The sequence below is a fragment of the Pezoporus wallicus genome, unplaced genomic scaffold (assembly GCF_028554395.1).
Source record: "Pezoporus wallicus isolate ANWC-B61680 ecotype Strahan unplaced genomic scaffold, APGP_CSIRO_Pwel_v1 contig_13283, whole genome shotgun sequence".
In the NCBI taxonomy this organism is placed as follows: domain Eukaryota; kingdom Metazoa; phylum Chordata; class Aves; order Psittaciformes; family Psittacidae; genus Pezoporus; species Pezoporus wallicus.
Window position 1 is genome coordinate 289845 of NW_026638878.1, and position 23083 is coordinate 312927.

At 54.0% G+C, this 23083-nt stretch overlaps 1 protein-coding gene across 1 annotated transcript in view; it reads right to left on the reverse strand.

The window, feature by feature from the left end:
* Positions 1 to 23083, reverse strand: part of LINGO1 (leucine rich repeat and Ig domain containing 1) — a 150023-nt gene that overhangs the window by 117392 nt on the left and 9548 nt on the right. Inside the window, exon 2 of the mRNA XM_057412964.1 lies at positions 19996 to 20111. The gene's annotated coding sequence lies outside the window, so the exon portion shown is untranslated. The remainder of the gene's footprint in view (positions 1 to 19995; positions 20112 to 23083) is intronic.

Genomic DNA, 23083 nt, shown 5'->3' on the forward strand with positions numbered 1-23083 from the left:
GAAAGCGTTCTGTTATCCTCAACATCAAGGGAAGCCATGTTAAAAAAAAGTCATCATAATAGGTGTTAAAATTGGAAATGAGATGCTGTTTCTCATCGCTGCAGTGATCTCTTGCTGATCTCCGAGTTGAAGGCATACTTTAGAAATATTCACACGTGCACGTCAGGCACGGTGGAAGCAGCACCTCTGGCAATTCGCACTTCCATCAATTAAAAATCCATACAGGAATGGGGAATCAGAGGCAGCCTAGAAAGCGTTTGCAATCCAGCTGGAAAGCCCAAGGTAGGTAGAAACTGAAAGTGAGGAAGGAGAGGACCGGATGGATGCTTGCATAGGATGGACGCTTGCATCCCCAGAGGCTCTCTGTTCCCAGTCTGACCAGTTTGGAGCAGGTGCCTCCAAAGCAGAGCAATGCAGCATCCCTGGAGCACACGAGCCACAAACAGGAACTTCCCAGAGGCTTCTCAAGCCCATGAAAGAAGAGGATGGAGCTTTTACATGTGACATGGGATTTTCCACCCAGTGACATGCACCAGGAGGGTTTGCTGCCAGGCTGGAGCTGGGCACAAGGAGCTGGCTGCACAGGAGGGGTTCACAGCCACTATCCCCATATCCCCACCATGGCTCTGTCCCCATGTCCCCATGTGCACTGCTGCAGTGCAGGCAAGGATGGAGGATGCGCTGTGGGCACCCGCAGGAGCTGGCGCCACGTCCGCCCTCCCCAGCTCTGTCCCAAGCAAGCCAGTGGAATTAAGTGCAAGTTATAATTAAGACTGGATGTTTGAAGAGAAACATAATCTCCGTTCCGTGGGATTCGCCGGCACAACAGTAATTAACGTCTCATTAACATTCGCCTAATTAAGCAGTTTATGAAAGTGGATAGATTTGCATACTGCTCCACTTCAGCTTCAGCGCATCCAGCTATAGCCAGGCACCAGCATTAACCCTTGCAGGACATTCCCAATGCCCTGCACGCCTTCCCAGCCTCTCCCCGCGAGGCCATGAGCTGCCCTTGCTGCGCATCTCACTGCGTGGTGCAACCCAAAACCAGGTCAAGGAAAAAACCATCTCCTCTCCATCACCTCTTTTCCAGACAAACCCATCCTAAAGCCTTCCAGCTTGCTTTATTGGTTATCTATTTTTAAAGCCCTCAGCTGGTTTCAGTGCTCGCCCTCAGATTCTCGACACATTCATCAGAGAAGAAAGGAGACTTGTAAGAGTTTCTGAAGACAGGGAGAAATGTCTCCTAAAACATTCCGTGCTAGCCGCCTTTCCAAACGTGCTTTAATGTTTAAAACCAACCATTTCAAGATTAAAGAGACGCTCCAAATTCCGAACCCCAGCTTAAAAGCAGGATGCGACAAGATGTCTCAGCCGCTTCCAAAAAAGTTCTGGCACAGGGAGTATGGCCCCTCTCCTTTAGAGCCATTGGGAGGGAAGGAAAACCAGCACCCAGCTGATGTCCTGTCCCATTTGGCGACAGCAGGGACCAGGACCACCATTCCAAAATGGATCCCAGAGCACTGAGGGATGCAGAATGCAGCCCATCAGATAAAACGCATCCCACATGCAGCCCCTTAGTGATAAGTCACTTAAAGCGCTGGACAGAACATTTTCCACTGTTAATATCAGCTTTCCCTTCTGGTGTTGGATTAGTAAAGCCGCTGCATCCATCAAGTGCTTAAAAAGACCATGTGCAAACTTGCCTCCCCCCTGGAATCTCTGGGGGGGTCGGGGCGGGGGGAGGCAAATGAACTCTAGTTAGTGGTTAATGCTTGGAGACAAGATGCAACTTTGCAGCAAGTACAGTGGGAGAGAAAAATTCATGACACAGCCTTTCATTGAAAATCAATAAAGCCCAGACCTGCCTGTGATATACACACTCAATTTACTCCCCGCTTGGCTTGCTGCATCCTCACACCAGCCCTCTCCATCACGCCAGGTCCTCACCAGAGGATGCAGCACCCCTGCCCACCTCTGGGTCTTGGCACTGATGTCACCTGAGCCATGTCACCATGGGTTTGCCACCTTCCTGAGCCTGGCAGTCCCGGGCTGGTCACCCCGTGTGTGCCCACAGCTATAGCAAAGTGCCACTGGGGAAACGCTCCTGATTTGCACTTGAAACACCTCTGGCTTGAAGGAATGTCTTAATTTTCCCCTCATCCAGCAGCCATAAGACTTTACTGGAAGTGGTGCTGGATGGATGCTCCATCTGCCAGCCCCATCTGAGCCTGACCTGCTCAGGACCCAGGACCATCCTGTCCTATACCCTTTCCCTTCCAAGGGGGGCTCTGGGAGGCATCCAAAATCACTGCAGATTTAGGCGTTAAACACAGCCTTTTTCCCTCTATCCCAGATTTCCCAGAAAACACTCCCGGAATGGGGGGCTGGTCCTGCCCACCCCCAGATAACAGGGCACCCCGAAATGCTGTGGAGCCAGAGGAGCGGCTGCTCCCTCACGATGCTGGAGTTGCATCGCTCCTGCAGCCAAGTACACATCCGAGGCAGGAGGCTGGCTCAGGGATGGAGGCAAGCAGGGGAACTTCCCTGTGCATCCCCTCCAGCTCTGTTTCTCCTCTTGCTGCCACCTTCACCCAGAGCCACCGCAGCGGGACTACAGGGCAAAGAGCCGCTCCGACACCAGGGTGAGGGGCTGGTGCCAACACAGCCCCACAGCGGCTGTCTTTGGCATAGCGCAGGCTGCCAGGGTATGGGGAGGATGTGGGGAGAGGTGGGTGCTGGCTGTGCTGGGGGCTCTGCCTTCACAGCGGGCTCTGCAGCACAGCCTGACCTACTTTCTCCGTCAGGCACGGCAGCGGCACGGGGTTTCTTCTCTCCTCCACCACGTACTGAAGCCTTCCTATTAACCGGCAGCGAGTGAGTGGCAGAGCCCCCTTGCTGTCACCTCTCAGCATGGGCTGTGCCCTCCCTCGCCTCCAGCCACTCTTGTTGCCTTTGAACCCTCCTTTCCCTACCCTTCCCCGAAGGATTCCTGGCACACCTCTGCCAAGAGAAGGATTCATTGATCATCTTATCTGTGTCTAATCCCAGCCGGGGTGCCGCGATAACCAGAGCCAGCTGAATCACAGACCTTCCTGCAAGGTCTCTGTGGGAGCAGCCGGCTACTAGTGGGGTGCAAAGGGGGAGCAGCCCCCTGGGGACCCCAGACCTGCTTCATGTGGAAGAGCAGCCCACGATGCCAAAGGCATTGAAGCAAGGATTAACATGCTGCGAACAGCCACCCAAAGCTGAGGGCAGGGGTGGGAGGACAAACCAAACCCAAAGCACTCCATCTAATCGATTGTAAGCAGTTTAAACGCTGTTTCTCTGCAGTTCTGGGAGCCCTAATTCCAAGCATGACCTGAATCTCTTTAAAGAGAGAAGGGAGTGGAAGCAGGCAGGCACAGAGAGGGGAGAGCCAGAAATGCCAGGGATGCCAATTTGTCCCCATTCCCTTTCTGCAGAACAGCATCTGGGAGAAAAAAGCTAAAGCAAAGGGACCCCCAGTGAGGACTGAGCACTGCCCTCACAAGAGCAGGCAGGGTGATGCTGTCTGTGTGAAGAGCCTGGGGTGCACCAGGCACAGCCTCAGGCCACCTCCTCAGTACCAACAAGCCAGCAAAGCAAGCTCCAGCCCACCACGTTTGGAGGGAGCAGGGCAGACAAAAAAGAGCTCAGCCTAAATGCAGAGTGGCTGTGACCAGGTCAGCTTGGGCTACAAAAAGCAGGGAGGAAATGCTGGGAGCATCCTACAGCAGTGAGGAAGAGGTTGGGGTGGTGATGGGGTGCAGGGGATGGATCCCTTTTCCCTGGGGTTTCCATACTAACAATTCATAAGACAGCACGAAGTTACTGCTGGTTTTCCAAAGGGGGTCAGGGTGTGAAGGAAGGGGGACCAAGACTGCCACCAGGACTGGGCTGGCAGCAGGAGAGATGGGTTTGGAATCCGCAGCACCACGCTGAGGAAGAGAAATTGCCATCCCCTGCGCCCTGCTGGTGCGTAGCACCAAGTGACAGTGCTCCTTCAGCAGGGAGGGGACATGGGACCCTATGCTGCATGGGAACAGACACCCAGGTGCACTGCAATGGGGGTGAAGCCACTGTCACAATAAGCCTGTCATCCCTGTGAGATTATTCCCGGACAAGGCACATGCATGTGGCCAAGAGCCTTTCCCTTAGCTCAGTATGGCCCCAAATCCTTTGCAGCCAACAGAGAGAGGCAGGGCTGCTTTAGGCTTTGATCCCAAGCTGTTCTCACCCTACGGCCCCCCCCCCCCCGTCACGCCATGTCTCTATGTCCCCATTGCCCTCCCAGGGAGAGCCACACATCAGCCCCTAACACTTCCTTGAAAGTCTGAGCTTTGCCAGACCCTATAACAAACACCACAGAGTTTAATTGGTGATAGGGGGAGGGAAACACTGGGACGCCCAGTTCCCTTTGTGCCCTATATGACCTACATGGCAGGGCACACAGGGAAGGGATCTGTCAGCCCCATCATGACTCGTTGCAGCCATCTCACCCCTCAAGCCAGCAAATAACTAAATACATAAATTAGGTGAACGACTGCAAAACTGGAGCTAAACAGAGGGGAGAGGAGATGGTGGCAGCTAATGAGGTGTGCCCTGGTGTCAGGAGAGCAGCAATCCCATCCTCCAGGCACAAGGAGCACCCAAGGGATGGCACTGCCTGGCACAGCCCCAAGAGCCACCCTCAGGGCAGCTCCAGGATCACCCCCAGGCAGTGGAGCAGCAGCCTCAGGCCAGGACCCCGGCAGCCCTTAGGCAGCATCAGTGCAATCACATTAGCAAAGGGATGGCCGGGTACCCTGGTCCCATGGAAACCCCACTGCTATCACTCCTAGATTGAGTTTTCTCTCCAAACCACCCATGAGCTTAGCCATGGGCTGGGGAGGGAGGCAGAGCCCCAGCCTGCCCCTCGGCTGTGCCCCTCTGAGGACTGAAGGAGGAGAAAAGCCAGAACATCTTGATGCTTACAGCTAAACCCAAAGGTGAGACACTTGGGTAACAGACTGCCCTGCCTGCCCGGCAGAAATGGCTTCGTAAAATACAAACACGTTGGGGTTTGGGCTTTTCCTTCGGTTGCCTTTCCCAAATGAGCTCCAGACTGGGGAGGTTTTAAAGTCCCTGCAGCCAGTGAGTCTTTGTGCTCCCTTCCCTGCACCCAGCAAGGTAATTATGTGCCAGGAGCACGGCTGCCTATGGCTCGTTCACTGCTCATTAGCAGGAGTGAACCAGTCCCCAGGGCACATTGAGTCCATCCCCATCCTTCTCTGCCTTCCTCCTCCTCACCCTGGGCCATGCAGCAGAAGAGCACCTTGTGTTTAGCACTGCAGCAAGGAGGGCCTTGTCCTCCTCCCTTGGGTGTCAGGGATCCCCCTGCCCACCAGAAGGGCACCATTGCCAAAATGTTGCTCCTTGCAATGAGGCCACCCTAGAGGATGAGGACATGATGGAGAGCGTTACATCTGCTGGTACAAAGGGACCTGCAAAGCCCACAATTTACCTGCCTCAGCCTCTTCTGGAAGGGATGCTTAAGAACCGGAGGCTTCCCAAGAAGTTTCGTCTTCCCAAATGGAAAGGCAAAGAGCTCGGAGCTTGGGGGCATTTAGCTCACAGAAGAGGCAGGGCTGTTTTCCACGCCTGGACCTCCCTCCTTTCCCTGTCTCCTCCACACCAGGCAAAAGTCCCATTGAAATAAAGCACCCGCTCTGTCTGCAGAAGGGTGCAGCGCAAGAAGCCCGGATGCCAGGGTGACGGTCTGCTGAGCAGCGTGGAAGACAACCACAGGGGAGCGCTGGGAAGATGCCCCTCTTGCACGTGATGCACCGGGAGGAGCATCCACAGCGCCTATCCCGTGTGCCTTGTGAGATAGGAGGGAGCTGTCACAGCCCAGAACACCCCAAAGAGGGCGGCTCAGGGCTGCCAGGACGTCACATGGGATATCCAGCAGGAACAGGACCTCAATGGAGCATGCATCTCCACCCTTGGATCTCAGAGCACAGACCAGCTTGGTAAGCTGAGGAACTCAGAAGACAGCTCAGGCTCTCCAGGTTTACACCCATCCCTTCCAGTGCAAGACCTCTGAGGCCCCACGTCACCAGGAGCTGGGACCTTGGATCTCAAGGGAGCAGCAGCAGCAAGAAGTGGGCTGTTCTCAGCACTAATGCTGGGCACCCCACACAGAAAGCCTCACAACCTTCACAGCCTGAAGCTACTTATACAAAGCTATACCAAGACTCAAAGAAGAAGCCCCAGATCATCACCATAGGGGCTCCAAGGCTTCACTGGACCATATACCCAGGCTGTCCTCCATCCCCAAGAAGCTCCCCTCTCCAGCTGTATGTCCAACCCTGCCCCAGGGAGCCCTCAGCCAGTCAGTGCAAGCAAGCCTAGGGCTTGGGTGCTCCCAGCACCAACCCCTGCCAGCTGCCTGCTTGTTTCAGCCCCCTCAGGAGATGCAGAAGGGGATGCTGCTGGTCCTCCCTACCAGGGCTGCCCCACAGAAAGAAGCTGGTGAGACAACTGCCGTTAATGTGCAGGATCGCGGGCAGCTCCTGGAAGCAGACACGGTGGGACAAGCACAGGGCTCATTCCCATTCCCCATCACCGCCCCATCCCGTCCTCTTCCTGCAAGGCGCTGGGACGCCCCCGAACACAGGGAGCTGCTCGGAGGCTGCAATACCCCGGATGGACGGGAGGCACGGTCACTCACCCGGACACCGCTCCTGGATAACTCAAGCTCCTCTTCCCATTGTCCCCCACTCAACCAAGAGCAAGACCAGCCTGCCAGCAGCCTCAAGGCAAGCCAGGGACCGCTGCTCCACGCTCACCTGTGCTCTGCCCCTCCGGAGAGCGGCTTGGAGCTGCTCAGCCTTTGCCACAAACTCCCCGCCGCAGCAAGACATCAGCCTTTGGGTGCTGCCTGCCCCTTCCACGCGGCGCTGGCTGCTCTGCCTGCCTTTGGGATTCTTTCCCTTCTCTCCCCCCCCACACCACTTCCCCGGAGCATTTTGAATGTGCAGATGCCCCAGCTTCTTAAAATTCAGCCTGGGGGCGTGGGAAGTGTTTTGGAACATGCCCAAGCTGTCTGCTCCGTGCGTGCGCGCTGCTAAAAACGATCCACCTACTGCCCCCATCTCCTGCACCGCTTGTCAGCGGCGCCGTGCCTTTCCAAAGATAAGCAAGCTTACACACGCACGGGGAGCAACCCCAATGGGGCACGGGGGGGGAACTCCTCTGCTCCAGTCGACAGGCAAACTTTTCCTGTGGCACTGCTCAGTGAGCATGGGGCTGGGTGGACACGCTTGAGCCAGCGTTGTCTCCATCCCCTCCACAGTACAGTGAGGAAAGGGCATCACTGCTGCACGGGTAGAAAACACACAGAAAACCTATTTACTCCTATCAAAGGATGCAGCAGCAGGGTTGGGAGGTGAACACAGCCCCCCTCGTTATAAATGAGGGTGTCACTGTGATGGGCTGCGCTCTAAACACGTGTTTGGGATACCCAGCCCGACAGCTGAGTATCCGTGTGGTAGCACGGTCCAAGCAAGCGTAACACATCTCCTCCCAAGCAATTCCCAAGTGCTTTACCAACAAATAAATGAGCCACAGAGAGTTAATGACTTAACCTGTAAGACACTGCTGGCAAAGCCCAGCTTGTCTAAGACACTAGCAAGCTGCTCTCAACGGGGTGTCCAACCAAGGCAACAACAACACCAGCTTATACCAGCTCAGTACCTGGCTCCACATTAAAAAACCAAGGGCACATAAACTACTGAGGCCGAGATGTGGCCACAAGAGACAGGCTGAGCCTTCCTGCCATGGCCAGTGTGTATGATGAAGGTTCCAGGTCACCAAGGGATGAGGACAGCAAAGGCATCTCCAGCCCAACAGCCCAGCTCTGGATTCACAACACGAACTCTGTTCAAAAACCAGGGACAAGGTTGTTTTTCCCTTTGCTTTGAAATCCCTCTGGCAATTTGGCCTTCAAATGTTCACTAATCCATTCAGGGCAGTCTCCCCCCATCCCTGCATCACTTGTCTGCAAATTTGAGTGAAATTGATATTTTCCTTTCAGAAACATGAAATTTCAAACACACAGAACATTGGATTTGAAGGCTGACTTTTGTTGGGAAGGTGCCTGTCTCTTTGTTCACAAAAGGGCTCATTTTTCCTGGAAAAGGGCCCAGATTTTGAGTGAAAGATCAATAACATGCAGAAAACGGGTCCTTTTATTTAATTTTGCCAGGATACCAAAAAGAAAAGAAAGAATCCAATGCTGAGACTGAATGACTTCAAAATATTTTGCATTTGTTTACCCCACTGCGATGCTGGAGCCTCTATTCAAAGGCTCTCAATGGGAAGGATGCAGCCTTTGGGGCTTCCTTAGAGCATCCCTCTCTCCCTGCTGGCACTCCCCTGTGGGAACAGCATCCCTGGCACTGTTCCAGCCCAACCCCAGCCTTTTCACACAGTCATAGAATCACTGAATCAACCACACTGGAAAAGACCTTTAAGCTCCTCCAGTCCAACCATTGCCCAGCACTGCCAAGGCCACCACTAACCCACGGCACTGAGGCCTCGTCTCCACGCTGTGTGAACACTTGCAGGGACGGTGACTGCAGCCCTGCCCTGGGCAGCCTGTTCCAATGCCTGAGCACCCTCTGGGGAAGGAATTGTTCCTCAGCTCCATCTAAACCTGCCCTGGTGCAGCTTGAGGCCGGTTCCTCTTCTCCTATCCCTTGTTTCTTGGGAGCCTTCTCTTCTCCAGACTGAACCCCCCAGGTCCCTCAGCCGTTCCCCATCACGTTTGTGCTCCAGGCCCTGCACCAGCTCTATTGCCCTTCTCTGGCCCCGCTCCAGCCCCTCAAGTCTCTCTTGTAGTGAGGGGCCCAGAGCTGAACCCAGGATTTGAGGTGCAGCCTCCCCAGTGCCCAGCACAGAGGGGGCAATCACTGCCCTAGCCTTGCTCCCACACCGGTGGTGATATAAGCCGGGATGCTGGGGGCTTCTTGGCTGCCTGGGCACGTTCAGCTCCATCAATCAGCACCCCCAGCTCCTTTCCCATGACCAGTTTCCAGCCCCTCTTCCCTGAGCCTGGAGCCTTGCAGGGGGTTGTTGTAGCCCAAGTGCAGGACCTGGCACTTTGCTGTGTTGAACCTCATCCCATTGGCCACAGCCCATGGATCCAGCCTGTCCAGATCCCTCTGCAGAGCCTCCCTACCCATCACAAACTCACTGTCATCCACAAACTCACTGAGGGTGCCCTCTATCCCCTTATCCAGATCATCAATGAAGACATTGAACAACACTGGCCACAACACCGAGCCCTGAGGGACACCACTAGTGACTGGTCACCAACCAGATGTGATGCCATTCACCACCACTCTTCGGGCCCAGCCATCCAGCGAGTTCCCAACCCACGGGAATTATTAGAGATCTAACCACTGCCTTCCCTGGATGGAGGGCAAGGAGCTGGAGGCCGACCCTCTGCCCACACTAACTATGGGGAAGGGGGAATCAACCTTCTCTTTCAATTACAGCCTGGCTGTGGGGAAGAAAGAAGAAAAAGCCAACCCACCACAAAGACACGGCACTCGAGATGCTGTGCAACAGTCATGACATGCTGCATCCTCCCCGATCCATATGGGGGAAAACTAACACTTTGGCAAATTTATGAGGATGTGTGAAAGTGATTATATTCCTGAAAATATCTCAAGTGGAACGGCCTACCTGGCATATTTTGTTAGTCATGAAACACGCTCCCTCCACCGACTGCAGTTTGTGGCTTCCCATCTGCTTAAATACTTTAAATACTGGAACTTTCTTCTTTTTATTTTTCGTAAGGTGAAATAGCAGCAAACTGCTGACTCAGGGGCGCGGGATGGGGACGTGCTCACCGCCAGCACAGGGATGCAGGAGATGCCATTCCAAGAGGGAGCAGAGGATTCACCATGCAGGTGGTAAGTCCTGCCTCTGGCCAAGAAACGCAATAGGTCTGCCTGCGTTAATTGAATTAAGAGCATCTGGCATGGGAGCACCAAGCGCAAAGCCAAGGAAGAGTATTTGGGGCGAGCGTGGGAGTGAAAAGGAAGAGGAGCAAGGCAAGAAACAGCTCTGGTTTGCCGTTTTCATTCTATTTTACCAGAAATAAAAGGCAACAGTTGTAAAGCTTACAAGTCCCCAAAGCCAAGCCAAGCTTTAAGAGAGAGATCGGGTTTATGGGCACTTGGTGTAGGGCAGCCACCTCCACGACCCCCCTGATTCCTGCTTTTCTGGGAAGTGATGCCCTTTTTGTCCCCGAGGAGCTGGGGAGAAGGCTCCAAAGGCATCAGCGCTCACTAAACCCCAAGGCACCACTGGGGACCCGGCTGCCTCCTCCCTGCCCTCCCCTGCTCTTTAGTTAATAGCTTCTATTTTAAACCCCTGGCTCTGCAGCTGCACTCTGACCACAGCAGCAGGAGCTGGGACGGGATGCATGGGGATGCAGGCAGAAACCCAGCCTGACTCAAAGGAGATGGCCAAGGGGGAGCCTCGGCAGCAGAGATCCCCCCAGAACAGCTTGGGCACAAGCCTATTCCCACTGAGCTTCCCTGTAGGGGCCCTTGGATGCGTTGGAGCATCATCCTGCACCCTGGGAAAACTCTGGGTATTGACACCACCCAAGCATTTAACCACAGAGGGATCATTCCGAGTCATTTACGGAATCATCTATGGATTGCATAAGGCAATAGCAGTTGTTCCCCACGAAGCGACAGCACATAGTGTAACTGCAGTGCAATTACTCTTAGCCTGATTATGGAGAAAGGACAAACTAGATGGGAGCATCTCAGCCGAATCGCCTCCTCCCCAGGGCACGTGGGCTGTGCTATAGAAACCCCAGCTCCAGAGGCACATAAAGCAGAGCAGGGACTGGAGGAATATGATGCACATTTTCCCAAATGGCAGTGCAAACCTGAGTATTAGGTGATTTATGGCAGATTCCCTCCAAGTGAAAATCTCTCCTAGCCTGGTGGTGGGTTTTTTTACAGCTCATTTGGCTTTTCATTTGCTGAACGGCTTTGTGCTGTTTTCCCTTGCAGGATGGGGCCTCATCAGTTGTGTTTTCTTACAGGTTTCTTTTTCCTCTCCTAGCACAAAACCAGCTCTCCTCCTGTTCTCCGTGAGCCTAATTCTGCATCCCCAGCTGGTGTGCAAGAGTCTTGGAGTTACTCCCACTTTCCAGGGGGATAAATCATGCCGGATTTTGTTCAAGGTCCAATACCTGGAGGAGGAGTTTCTCCTTCCAAATGGAGATAGTCCCCGGGAGGAATAATCCCACTGGAAATAATCCAGTGCAAAGAGGGTTTATTGCATCTTTTTAAAGGCTCTTTCTTCCTGACAGTTGATGAGTTCATAGCTACCAATATCCATTAGAGGGTTTATTTTATTTCTTGTTAGAAAATAAAATCAAAAGGCAGCGCCTGAGAAGAGTAAAACCAGCCACAGAGACTGAAGAGTGACAGCAGCTGCCTGGCAGACAGTGAGTGAAAATGCCCTGACAAGATGAAATGGTTTTTCTTTCATTGAAATCACTCCCTTTCCGAATGACTAATACGGAGCTATCGCACCATGGATATTTCCAGAGTGATGAGATGTTTTTAAAATATCTCACTGTGCCTCAAAATATCTCACTCTGGCTCAATAGATCATCCAAAACACCACCCACGGAAATCATAAATAAATAGATACTACACTGCTGGAAAAGAGCAGACTGGCCAGGGGCAGGGCAGCATCCTTCATCCCTGAGTAACGGAGGCCACTGAACTCCTCACCTCGGTGAGCACCTCCCTTTTGGAGATGGAGACACCAAACCCTCGCAAGCAGAGTTGGGTACGTTTTCCTCCCCCAGCACCCTGGCAAAGCCATCCTGTCCAGCTCAGCTCCTCGATGTCACAGATCTCTCCTTGAAATGCATTAGGTGGTACGGTGGACTCCATGGTACCAGCGACCGCCTGCAGCACCAACACAACAGGCCCCAAAGAGGTGGCTGACAGGCTCTGACCCACAGAGAAATCCATATACTCCCCCTTGTCTATGCAGCAGCTTCAAGCAGCAAGACCCAGGAGTGCTCCATCCTCCCCCTAAACCCCCAGCAATGATGCTGAGTCCCATTTGCACATCACTCTGCTGTCAGCAAGTGAAGAGGGTGGGGAAAAGGACACCCCATCACAGGCACAGCCGGCACTGGGGTGACACAGCAGCGGGGGTGCCATCCTGGCAGCCCCCACATCACCTCCCGCTGCCCCCCCCCCAGCACACAGCACCCTGCTTCGGAGCCAGGAAACTCCTGCCCTCATGACAAAGCCCCGGAGGGGTTGTGATGGAGCGGTTGGGAAGCCTCCCCCAGGCAAATGAGCTGGTTTTTAACACGTTTCAGTGTGCTCTCTCCAGGCTCAGAGGATGAAAAACAGCAGCAAAATGGCAACGAGAAGGCACGGAGTGAGGGGACCCATGGGCTGTCTTGCCTTGGGTGGGCTCCAACCAGAGTCCCAGCCCAGGCTTGGGTCTGGGTGCAAGGACCGCTCCATTAAGCAGCACAAGCAAAGCTCCAAGTGCAGATGTACGTTAAAAGCCCCCTGAATCCCGATGCTCCCAGCCCAGATGTAGCCCGAGCCCCGCGGTGACAACCCGAACCAGGACCGGCTCACTCTGCAGAAGCTGCATCTGCTTCTCTTCCCAAGGACTCAGGCAATGCTTGTTTTTTGCTGATTGAAGGAAAAGAGCAAATCGTTTTGAGGAGCTGAAAATGGGCTCCTTGCTTTTCTCAGCACGATAAAATTATTGTTCGGATCACCCAGGCCATGTTATTCCCGGGTCGCTTCCTCTTTACCGGCATTTATCAAACTGTGTTTAGAAACTCTGGGAGATGAAGCAGCTTTTCAGAACAGCCAAGTTAAAACATATCCCTTGGAAACAACAGACAGACTGCTGCTTGTCTTCCTTCTGTCAAAGGGGCTGAAACTGCTTGTCCAGCACAGCAGGAATTGGTGGTTTCGCCAGGTTTGGGTAAGGAAACCTCCTTGCCGGTAGAAATTCAGTCCTGCTGCTGATGGACATGGGGAGCCCAGCATCGCGATGCTGCAGTGATGGGCCATTGACATGCAACATCCCTCGCAGTGCTTTGCCTGGTCCCTCCTGGCAGCTCTGCTTGGCTTTTTCCCCTCTAATTCCTTTTCCTCCCACCGGGATCAGGCAGCACTGGGAGGGCTGGAGAGAGATGACAGAGATACTGCAAAGGCAGGAGAGGGAAAGACAAGGCCCCATATTTCCAATGGAGATAGCTCCAACATCTGTCCTTAGCCAGAAATGTATTCATCTGCACAGACACACTCATCAGATGAGGCTCTAAAATATTTACTACCCAAATATCAATCCTCATAAAGCCAGGCAGCCATTTGGGCTTGGGGAGGGGGAAGGAGACGGGGCGGGTTGTCAATAATGTCATAACCATGGGCAATTTTATGTATCTCTGGAAATGGCCGAGGAACACGCAGCTTGACAGATGTGCAAACGGGTAATGCAGGCTTCCTAGTTATGAGCATGAGGATGTCAAGAGGAATAGACGAGCAGTAATTCAAAGTATATTGGGCTTGGAGAAGTACACGGGCACTGTAATGAATACAGGATGGGTATCGCGGTGGAGGGAGGGATGGGGAGGAGGCGGTGCTGGGTTGGGAACACATGGAGACACTGCGGGGAAAGGGGACCAGGGTGGCAGAGCCAAGCTGCTATGGCGTGGTTACTGCACCAAGGGATGTGTCAGCCTGCCTGGTACCTCCTGGGGCTGGACCAGCCTCCAGGCTGACCTCTCCTTCTTCCTCCTTCCCAACTGCATCTCTACACCAGCCTCTCCCACCATTGCGCCACCTTGCCTTTGCTGTGCCGGGAAACTCAATACCTGCATTTGTCACCAAGAACAGTCAAAAAACCCCACCAAGAAGCCAAACTGAGTTACTGAGTTCCAAGTTTCAGCTAAGGAGAACTCCTGAGATGTAGTTCTATTTTCTGGGGGGTGGGTTTGCTTCTATCTCCAAACCAAACAGCACCACAGCAAGGGCCGGTGCCACCCCCAGTGCCAACTCCACAGCACAGGCACTGCCCATCCCTATGCCTAGTGCCTCACCCAGCGTTTCCCCATCCCACCTTGGCTGTTTTAAACACACAGCATCACACAGACACAGGTTACACCTCCAGCCACCACCTCCTGCACATGCTTCCACCCTGAACCCATGGATCCCAGCAGCACACATGCTGGCCAGCTTCCAGCACAAAGCCAAGGTGCTGGAAATAAAACAAACCCAACTGAAGTGGAATGATGGGGAAATGGAAGGAATGATGCTGGGGACACACTTCTCCTTGGGTGCTTGCTTTGCCACTAGTGCTACAGCACTTTTCAAGGGGAAGCATCACTGGTCCCAGCTGACCTCACATAGCAAGCGTGCTCAGACACCTCAGCTCCGTTCTTCCCCCCTCCCCTCCAAGATTCGCCTCCTTCAGCGTTTCTGGCAGTGAAATTCCCACTCCCGCACCTCCTGTGGTGCTCTTCAAAAGGATACAGTCACTGGCTGCAGTGGTGGAGCCAAGCACATCCCTTCCTCCCTCTCAAGTCTCCCCTGCAGTTCCCACATAGAAGTTCATCATTTTTCCACACCCCGGTGCTTTCGGAGGGGGGAATTACTCACGGAGGCAAGCAGGCACCCCACACACCAGCAATCCCCACAGAAGTGATTTTTTCCTACGGAAAAATCCATGAATCACCGTAAGAGTCAGTCTGGCTTGTACTGAGACACGCTGCTCGCCACTGTTTATTCACAAGAATTAATCAGCAATCTTTTTCCTGGCTGCTTTTATAAGCTATGACTTATCCCAACCATTCACCAATAAGTTACTGCAACATCCAGCTCCAAACGTCCCCTGTGCGTGCTCCGGGAGCTTTGCCCATGGCCCATGCAGTGCCACAGGGGTTTCTGAGGTCAAATGACCGATGACTGAATAAGTTTGGATCTTAAAGAAACATTTCCTTACAAGTCTCAGGCCTCCCATTTTCACACCCAGGAGACACCTGTGGCACTGTCTGCTCCTGCTGGAGCCAGGGAGCCCTGAGGAGATGCCATGAGGAGGCAGGGCAGGAGCACAACACATGGCACATCTCCACCTTCCTTAAACATCACTCAGAGCCACCAGCCAGGCGCAGGCAGGAGGGAAGGGGCAGGCAGAGACTGGTACCACACTGCATGGGCACAGTGGCTCTAACCCAGTGACACAACCAAGCAGGAACAAACCTATAACAAAAGCTTCTTCCCCAAAAGATGTCCTTGCTATAATTCATTTTTCCTCCTGGCATTACCCTCCTGTATGCAAAAGCTCTGCCATGACATGGCATAAGACCAACAAACTTCAGTACCCACTGCTGCAATAGCAGAAAAGACATCATTATAAGGGATATAAGGAAGACCTTAGAGCATCTTTCCAATACATTAAGGGAACCTACAAGAAACCTGGAGAGGGGCTTTGGACAAGGTCCTGTAGGGACAGGCCAAGGGGAATGGCTTTAACCTGCCAGAGGGGAGACTGAGATGAGCTCTTAGGCAGAAGCTCTTCCCTGTGAGGGTGCTGAGGCGCTGGCACAGGGTGCCCAGAGAAGCTGTGGCTGCCCCATCCCTGGCAGTGTTCAAGGCCAGATTGGACACAGGGGCTTGGAGCAAGCTGCTCTAGTGGAAGGTGTCCCTGCCCGTGGCAGGGGTTGGAGCTGGATGAGCTTTAAGGTCCCTTCAACACAAACCAGTCCAAGATCATTGCACTTCTTAGAGCAGCAGTAGTTTATCTTGGGGACATTTTTACTACTCATGAGGCTGCTCTGGTCTGAAATCCAGAGAGAGCTGAGAGGGGCTGCTCCTGCTGCCAGCTTACGGTGGGTACAGGCAGAGGGCAGGCAGGCGTGGGAAGAGCAGCCCAGGGAGCCTGCGCCATGGCCCCAACCTCATCACTTCATGCTCACTGCAGCTCAGTTTTCCAGTGAGCTTGCTCGCATTTATTCTTCCTTAAGAGAAAACAAATCCCACTCCCTGAGCTCCTGCCTCGTCTGCCTCTTCCTGCCTTCAGGACGTGCTGGTTTCAGCCATCTCCCGGTAGAGCTGCACCTGCCACCCAACCGTGGGCCTCTGCAGAGGGTTTTCTGCTCCAGTGCCTACACACTCTGGGTCCCTGCGGTGGCACCGCTGGTGGGGACAGGGGACAAGGCCCGATGCCGATGGGTACCAGCTGCGGCGTGGTGCTCACAAGGGCTGGAGGCAGAGGAAGCAGTGTGCCCGCTCACCTGGAAGGGCAGCATCCTCCCAGCCCCTGCAGAGCTGCTGCACAAGAAACCAGCTCCCGGCTTTTCTCCTGGTAATTTACCACCACCGTATCTGAGCTACAAGGGGAAGACGCAAAATTCCCTCTGCCTTGGTCCAGGCAATGGCAGAGCCAGAGGTGAGAACAAGCATCCAGGGAAATGCTCCAAGGGTGGTGGGTGCAACCCACTGGGACTTCACCTGCCCTTCTGTTGGGCCCACAGACCCATGCGTGCAGCATGGCTATGCTCTGGCACAGCCCCTCAGTGCCCAGCACATCCTGCACAGAGCCACCGTTCTCCAGCACCAGCCCTGCTCATCGGCATGCCGGGCACATGCATCCCAACGGCACGGAGCTGCTCCCCCCGAATTCAATCCATGTACCCAAGCGAGCAGGGAGGCTGGGAAAATCAGAGCAAGACAAGAGGAAGGGAGGGAGGCCCGAAGCTCCGGCTGAGCGCAGCACAGCAGCTCAGGCTACAGCGCCAGGGCTGGAGCATCGCTCTGGCTACCTGCACGACCTTGAGAGCCCCGCACAAGCTGCCAAGGTGAAGGGAAAGGCTGCAGCAGCAGCTCTGCGTGCTGCCGGGCACAGGGACAGTCAGGCAGGGCTGGGTGCCTCTGGGGATGTGCCACCCCAGTGATGGAGCTCACCCGTGGGAAGAGGCAAACACCCCACATCACTCCTCTGCCATGCAGGAGACACTGCCACACCACAGCCTGTGCATCTCCAAAGCTGAGAATAAATATTTAAAGGTGGAGGAAAACATGCCCAAACCCTGCTCCTCTCTGTGAGCGACTTCTCAGCCTTTGCTCTGGGATTTGAGGCAGAGACAGGAAGAAATATGACAAAGGAGACACAGGTTTCAGCAAATCATGGACACATCAGAAGCGATGGCTTTCAGATGCCGGCTTTGCTGCAAGATGAATTCCCTCCTGGCCGTATGCCTGACAACCCCAACAGCCCTTGGGGACTGCGGGTCTGCTTCCCCTGCAGGCACGCAGGGCTGCAGCGAGCCCACCTCCTTACCCTGTGCACCCTAGGGAATGCGGTGGTGACGGTGATGTGCAGGGACAGCAACGGGAGCCAGGTGTAAACCAAACCTTTCCAAGCCAGTTAAAACTGGTCCTGACTCATGGGGATGCGTGTTCCCTCCTGCCAGAGGAGCAAACCATGGTTTGGCTTTCTCAGAGCCAAATGGAAGGATGAGAGGGGACAGCTCTGCTAAGCCCCATGCTGGATCGTTGCTCGGAGGCAGTGGCCGCAGCAGCCTGCTCTGTATAGCAAGGCTGTCCTCAGGATACCTTTATTTCCAGAGAGAGCTCATTAGCTCTGGTTGTGCAGGAGTTCGAGCTTTTTTTCCCTGTTACCAAGAGCTGGAAAACTCCACTGAATACCATCTCCGAGCAGGGGTGGAACAAAGGCAGGGCACAGGGGGAGAGCAGCAACAAAACCAGAGATAATCAAAGCTGCTGCTGCAACCTCACATCACTTCTAAGCTCTGTCTCGTTTGGATTTCCCAGCCCGCTCAGCCCCCAGCGGCTCCCAGCAGCCTCCTGCGTGACAGAGCTGGATCCAAGCTCCCCAGGATGGATCGGATGGAATGCCAGGAGCTAAAGCATGCACTAGGCAAGGAGGCAGGCTCCATAGTCGGCACTGCTACAGGAGGGGTTTAATACAGGCACATCCTACTTGTGATCCCTTGCCAGGACTGGGATGGGTATGGAGCAGCTACCTGATGCTCCTCTCCCATGACTGCATCATCCAGCATGAGCTGCGGGGGATGCAGCCAAGAAAACACCAGTGCCAGAAGATAAGACAGCTCCCCAGATATGATCACAAGCCCCATTATCTCTTTAAACCTTATACTACTCACTTCTCCATTCCAGATCTATTCCTCCTCATCTCAATCCTCCTCCTGTTCTTTCCCATCTCTCGCCTGTGGTCACTCTCAGAGCATCACGGCCTCCCCAGAAGCGAGGGAAGCTGCAGGAGAACCTGGTGCCCTGGGCCACCACACACCGCAGCTAATGGGATAGACTCCAATTGACTGGCCCTAGCGATTTAAAGTTAATAAAATGTTAAAAGCAGCCCTATAAATCACCCACGCAGGAAGTGACCTGGACAGGAGGCCTAACGAGTTAGCAGAGGGTTTTATTTAAAAGCCATTTGTCTGAGGAGCGCAACGCAAAGAGTCAAATAACTCTTAGGAAAACAGCAGTGCTGGAGCTACCAAGAGGATTAGAGAGGGCTGGATATTTACAGCCGAGGATGTCAGTCTTTGCCGTGCTAACCGGCCCCTGCATCCCAGCTCATCCCAGCTCCCAGAAGGAACTGGGACAAGCCAGACCTCAGCTCTGATTTATGTTATTAGCTCACTAAAACACCCTCTTGCAGGCCTCCGAAACGGGACCCTGTGTCAGGCTGGTGACAGCATCTTCCTCCAGGCCCAGCTCCCCTGCGTTACACAGGGATTACACACACGGAGAAGCTGCGATTCCCATGTTACTGCACAGAGCTGATGCCTCTGTTTGCAAGGAGAAGCTTGAAAACAAGAGGCCTCACAATGCAAAACAATCCCAGAAGTTGAGTTTTGGGTCCCTAAACCGAAATCCCGCTCCTCAGCTGTGAATACTGATGCTGTGAGTACTGATCTTGCACCTATCAGGAAGGAGTTCGACCCGCATCAGCCTCAGCCCCAGCTCACCCTCCACAAACCAAACTCTACTTCTTTAACCTCAAAGAGCAAAGAGCAGACAAGGGTGTTTCACTGCGACAAGGGCTCAGCTCCTTCCCAAACACCCCCATTGCTCCCCCACTGCAGGAAGCCTCCAAAATACCCCAAAGGCCTTTTACAGCAGGAGGAAAGGCAGCGAATGCCTGCAAAGCCTCCAGAGCATCGTTAAGAGGCAAATTATAGACAATTATCCTTGGAAGTACACCAGGGAAGCAGAGGCAGTCGTAAGGCACTGGTCCCACCCAAGCCTGGCTCCTTGCAGCAGCCCAGGCTTCCTCTTAAAACTGCAAGCAAATTCCCAGATGGGATACGGTCTGCAGGGAGCAGGTTACATCAGGAGCTACCCCAACCTCAGAATCACCCTTTAATTGCAAGACAAGGGCAGTTCTGACCCCCTCAAACTGAGGTGGAGAGGAGCAGATAGCAGGCAGGGAGCTGTGCGTGCTGCCCAGGGAACAGAGCCCACCTGGGCAAAACAGGAGATGCAACAATAAATAACCCAGCTATCACTTGTAGCCTGTTCCAGTGTCTCACCACCCTCATAGTAAAGAATTTCTTCCTTATATTTCCCCTGTTTCAGTTTGAACCCATCACCCCTTGTCCTATCGCTCCAGTCCCTGATGAAGAGTCCCTCCCCAGCATCCTTGTAGCCCCCTTCAGACACTGGCAGCTGCTCTGAGGTCTCCATGCAGCTTCTCTTCTCCAGGATGAACAAGCTCAGCTCTCTCAGCCTGGCTCCATACCAGAGGTGCTCCAGCCCCTGATCATGACCCTCCTCTGGACTTGCTCCAACAGCTCCATGTCCTTACGCTGGAGTCACCAGAACCCCTTGCTTTGCACAGACAGACAGACAGGGTCCTTACCTTGGGAGGGATGCAGAAGCTGGGTCCCAGCAGCTGGTTCCTAGCAGCAGCCTAGCAGCACCGGGGGGCTGCTCCAGTGGCTCTGCATGCAGCTCATGGCTCCCGGGCACAGAGGGCTGCGGGTGACAAAGGCACAGGAGACATCAGGCTGAGCACACAGGGCCTCCATCACCCTCCCTGCAAACTCGGCCCCAGAGGGAGTCCAACTCCAGTGTTAGCAAGGTGAAGAGCTTGCAGTTTTTTATGTTGCTCTTATTTCCCCCCTCCACACCATCAAGGGAGCAAGAGGATTCAGGCAGGAACCGCTTAGCTCTGGACCCTGAGCAGATGTGAACACCTGAAGAGGTCCATCAGCCCCTGAGAGGCTCCTGCCAGGCACAGGAACAGTTCTCAGAGGGTGTTATTGTGCTTCCCAGCATCACTGGTGGGGAGGGAGGGAAAGCACAAGCAGCCCCCCTGCCCACTGATGCACACAGCTAGAACATACAAAGGAAGGAACCCCGTAGGTCAATGGGCCCAGCCAGGGTCTCATGAGGTGAGGTGCAGCTCTGCTCCCTGCTCCCAAGCGAAGGGGTCCCACTGCCAATCTCAGACATACAAAGAAAGGCAGGTCCTTGACCTGCTGATCTGCAAGCGCTCCTCCTGGCTCTGATGCTGAAACAGAAGCAAGACCCTTTCCTGACAGAGGAGGAGGCACCTTCACCCCTCTTGTCCCCAGCTTCACCTTCACCTGCAGCACTATCCTCTCCAGCGTGGTTTTGATTTAATACTCTTATACAACGGTGAGGTCCCCAAGGCAGAGCTCGCATCCTTTTTTGCATCTCAAACAGTTTTGAGCAGTCAGTGTTTAACAAATTAATAGTAAAGTGATGGCACCTTGCAAAATAGACTCTCCCATCCTCAGAAAAGGGGCCGTGTCTCCCAATTACTCCAAAGGGCACCGCTTTAGACCTTGCTGAGCAAATGATATTTAGGCACAGCCACCTTTTAATGGGAATGATGTGATCCTGCAATGGCTGCGGTCAAGTGTAGCACATCTTAAGATATCCTCACACTGCACTGCAAGAGGGCAGGGAGGAGGAGGGAGGGAGGGAGGGAGGGAAGGAAGGAAAAGCTGTTAGCTTAGGGATCCTGTAGCAGCCATCCCCAACACGAGGTCTGGCATCCCGTCCCAAGGTGCCAGTCCTGCTCAGCATCTCTCGGTCATGAGGAGTATTCACGAGGTTCATGGAGGAGCCTGGCAAATATTTGCCAAGGATTCCTCCAAATCTCTGAGCCCGCCATGTGCCTGCTGCAAATTTGTTTGCTGATCGTGGTCCTTGTGCTAATTTTCAAATGGAGAGCAAAGAATATGTACCCCGTAAGGGAAGGAGAGCGGGGAGAACCCTATTCCACCGACCCTAATGAGGGCTCAGAATTAGCACCTACAGCGTCAGGGTGCAGGTGGGATGCTGACTGTGGCCAAGGGAAGTGGTGTCTCAGCACAGACAGGACTGGAGAATGGAAGGATGCTGATGGGGTGGTGACGGCTGCGTGTTAGCAGCACATCTTCGGTCCGTGGTTGGTGTTTCCCCTGTTCAAGCTCCCTGCACGGGCACCTAGCAAAGGAAAAGCATCCTTTCCCCTTCCCGGCTGCCCCAGCTCACTCCCCAATGAGCTTCCCACCAGAGTCTCTCTGGCAGCTTTTCCTCTGATCTTGGCTCCTTCCCGAGCTCAAGCCCAGGCCAAGCACGCTGCTAATTAGCTGCACTAATTAATCACAGTTTCCATTGTTTATCCCTTTGTTCTCGCACAAACACCGCGCTGCCTGGCGTGGGAAGCTGCCACGGGCCTTCATGGAGCACCAGCCCGGCTGTGGGACAAAGCGGGAGAGGCTCACCCAGGGGAACCACAGGGCCTGAGGCCTCTGCCACCCCCATGGGGGCACACAGTGGGCTGGAGCATCCCAATTCCCATCTGTGGGCACAAGCACCACAGCCTGGTATCCCTTTCTCCAGCCATGGGGAGGGATGGAGGGATGATGGAGGGATGATGGAGGGATGATGGAGGGATGATGGAGGGATGATGGAGGGATGATGGAGGGATGATGGAGGGATGATGGAGGGATGATGGAGGGATGATGGAGGGATGATGGAGGGATGATGGAGGGATGATGGAGGGATGATGGAGGGATGATGGAGGGATGATGGAGGGATGATGGAGGGATGATGGAGGGATGATGGAGGGATGATGGAGGGATGATGGAGGGATGATGGAGGGATGGATATCTGACTGTCAGATTCCCCCCAGGGAGACTCCCCACACTTGTTCCCAGGAGCGGGCACCACAGCCGGAGCTGGCACATGGCCCCGGATATGGGAGCCATCTGCCTGCTCCCATGTAATCCCCATGCATGCCAAAATCCTGCCTTTGAGCTCATCGGGTCCCCTGCCTGAGCATTAGGCACCCGCAGAACACAAGCTAAGCTCCCTTGTAAGGTGGTTCCCATTCCCTGGGGCAGCCCTGGTACCCTAGAAGCATGGGGTGGGTAGGAGGATGCCCTGGCTGTGACTCCTTGCCGGTGCTGGCAGGCTGTGCCGGGATGAGCCCAACAGACCATTACCTCTCTGCTTGCTCCCTTTTGTCAGGGCTTTTTTTAACCAGGTCTTTTTGCAAAGGTAAAAAACCAGACACCACCAAGGGGATTAAAAAGAACTGTTAGTCCAAGGGAGCCTGTGTTGTTAAATACAGAGAAATCCAAGTCTGGAGTCCAACAGAGGCCAAGGTTTCCAGGCTTTGACACAGCTGACAAGCTGGAGCACAATGAGAAAATAAGCACACAGAAATAGGCAGGCAGGATAAAGGATTTACTGCCTCTTTCACAGAAACAAAAGAATAAGCTTAAATACTCCATTTAGGAGTGGGGGGAAAAAATAGATCTTCAGAAAGACTATCTGAGCAGCAGGATTACAGGGAGGTGAAGAAAAATCACATCCTGCCTGTCCTGGGTGCAAGAAGGGACGGTGCCGCATCCCTGCCCAGCCTGCATCCCACAGCATCCACACACTCTCCTCTCTGGAGCATTTCTGCTGGGCTAATCCTAGCAGTG